Source organism: Struthio camelus, unplaced genomic scaffold, assembly GCF_040807025.1.
Source record: "Struthio camelus isolate bStrCam1 unplaced genomic scaffold, bStrCam1.hap1 HAP1_SCAFFOLD_98, whole genome shotgun sequence".
Classification (NCBI taxonomy): domain Eukaryota; kingdom Metazoa; phylum Chordata; class Aves; order Struthioniformes; family Struthionidae; genus Struthio; species Struthio camelus.
In genome coordinates this window covers 12,501-15,000 of record NW_027182624.1, presented here as the reverse complement: position 1 = coordinate 15,000, position 2,500 = coordinate 12,501, and the positions used below count along the sequence as shown (strand labels likewise).

The following is a 2,500-nucleotide window of genomic DNA, read 5'->3' as shown; positions in this document are numbered from 1 at the left end:
ACCGCGCCTCGTTGCCGATGCCGACGGCACTGAACACCGGTGTGGTCCCCTGCCCGCCGTGTCCCGGTTGCCGTGCGTGAACCCGAGTTCACCTGTCCCGCACTCTGCGCCACAGGGCCGAGCATGGGGCTCGGCCCGCCGGCGGGTGTACGGCCCTCCCGAGGCCCGCTAGCGCGGGGGCTCGCTCGCCGAAAGCCCGCCGCCGATTCCCCGCCGCCGGTGGGGGACCGTCCCCGTCTGCCCTCTCGCCTCCGCTGGCGCCCGCCGCCGGTGCCCGTCTCCGAGCGCCGCCCCCGCCCCTTCGCCCGACGGTGATCCGCCGCCGCCGGGGCAGGGGAGGGTCCGGCCCGGGGGAGGGCCCGGCAGAGCGGGCGGCAGTGCGTGGGAGGGTCGGCGGGGCTTGCTCCCCCGGTGCCCGCGGGAGGAAGCGGCGGGTGGAGACGCGAGCGAGATCGCATTCCGGGTTGGGACGGGTCCCACGGGTCCCCACTCCTAAGCTGTGGGGGGCGGACCCGGGGCGGGCTGCGGCGGAGCAGCCCGTCTAGCAGAGGCGGTGCGGACAGGCGTTCCGGGACGGCGCGCGGGGCGGGCGCCGCGCCGCGGCGGACCCCAAGCGGGGGCGTCGCGCGAGGCCACGCGAGGCGACGTGTCGTGCCCGAGCGGGCGGCCCAAACCACGGCTCTCCTCCCGGGCGCAGCTGCCACCCGGCGCCGGGTTACTGAGGGAAACCCCGGGCCCCGGGAGGAGGACGAGGTCGTGGCGGTGGGTGTCGGGCGCACCCCGCGGGTGGACGCTCCGCCGAGGGGCGCTGGAGCCGGCTGGCGGGTGCCGGGTTCCCCTCCGCGCCCCGCCTCGTCGCTGCCGCTGAGGCTGCCGCCGTCGCCGCGAGGCGGCGGTGGCCCGGCGGCGGGCGGCGGCGGGGGAGGCACCCCCGCGGGGATTTCAGGTCGTTTCCCTCACCCCAGGGCCAGGTACCTAGCGTCCGCGCTTCTCCTGCCTCCCCTCGGTGACCCACCCGTGTGGTCCCGTGTGCCAGCGTGCTCCTCCCGGGCGCTGCGCTGCGCGTGCCGCACCGGCCGTGCCCTGCCGGCCTTCCACGCTTCCTCCTCCCCTCCCTTCCCCCCCCCCCCCAACCGCTCCAGCCGCCCCACGCCGTGCCGTGGGGGCCGCGCTGCGAGTCGGCCGGGCCGGGGGTGGCGGGGGGCGGCGGGGGGGGGGGGGGCGCGCTGGGAGGAAGGAGGAGGGCCTCCGGCCACCGCGGCCGCCGGTAGCGGCCCCCCCGGGTAGGGATGGCCATGGGCCCCGGGCTCCGGGCCCGAGGGTTCTCGGTCGGAGAGCCGGGCGGGGGTTTAAAGACTCGGGCGGCCCGATGCGACCCGGGGGGCAGCCGGGCGTGCTGCCGGAGGGGCCGGGGGGTCGGCGCGCGCGGGCGCCGCACCCCCCCATGCCCGCCGGCGCGGCCCGTGCATGCCCCGCGGGCAGCCGGGACGGAGAGGGGTACCCTGCCCCCTCTCTCCGCGGTCTGGTCTCGGCGGAGAGACGCCGCGCGGTCGGCTTGCGCCGGCCTGCCTCGAACGCGCGACCCCGGCGCGAGCGCGTGCTCGCCGCCGGGACGGCGAGCCCCCACCGCGGGTGGTGCGGACGCCGAGCCCCAGCGCATCCCTTCTCCTCCCTGGCCGGTGCTCTCAGTCTCCCGCCGTGGCCGTCGGCGGCACCCTTCCTTCCCTCCCCCCCCCGCCCTGCCCCGGCACTCCGCCATCCGGCGCGCCTGCCTCGCTCTGCCCGACCCGGCTTCGCTGGGCGGCAGGCGGGCGGCGGGCGGGCGGGCGGGGGCGGCCCCTCCCGGTCTCCGCGTGGAGGCGGGGAGAGCGGGCGCCGTTCCCCGTCCGTCCCGCCTCGCCCGTCTGCCTGCCGCCAGGCGTCTGCCCGCGGAAGGGACGGGCGAGTGCGTGGCGTCGCTCGGGAGGCTGCGTGTGTGCAGGCGGGTGTTGGGTGCCGTCTCCGGGGCGGCGGAGCTGGAGGCCGGTGAGGCGAGCGAAGGAGCTCGGAAGCGTGCGGCTGGCGGGTCGCGGGCGCGCGGGCAGCGGGTGGCGCCGCTCCCAGCGGCGGCCGGGCTCCGACGCCGGGGCTCCGCGGGGACCCACACCCCGGTCCCTGAGGCAGGTGGCGCGGCTGGCGCGCCGCTCCCTGCTGGGCCAGGCCGAGCCGGGCGCCTGGGCCGGACTCGAAGCGAGAAAGGGGTTGTCCCAGGTCGGGAGCGAGGGCTCCCCGCCCCTCTCGTTCGGGTCTGTTCTCCCCCCCCCCCCCCTTTTTTTTTCCCTCTGTGCTTGTACGGTCAGTGAGGCGTGCCCTCTCTCTCCGCTGTCCCTTGCTCAGCAGCCGGCGTCGGCGTGAGGAGGGAGGCAGAGCGGATGGGGGCCCTCAGGGGGCTGCGAAAGCTGCCCGGTCCCCCCGCGCGCGCGGTGGGGACCGAAACCGAGACAACTCTTAGCGGTGGATC

The 2,500-nt window shown here is 78.6% G+C and overlaps 1 non-coding gene across 1 annotated transcript in view; it reads left to right on the top strand.

Moving 5' to 3' along the window:
• Window positions 1-2,482: 2,482 nt before the first annotated feature.
• The window catches only part of LOC138065016 (5.8S ribosomal RNA), a 153-nt gene continuing 135 nt past the window's right edge, over window positions 2,483-2,500 (top strand). Inside the window, exon 1 of the ribosomal RNA XR_011138202.1 lies at window positions 2,483-2,500. This exon is cut by the window's right edge and continues 135 nt beyond it. This is a non-coding gene — a ribosomal RNA (5.8S ribosomal RNA).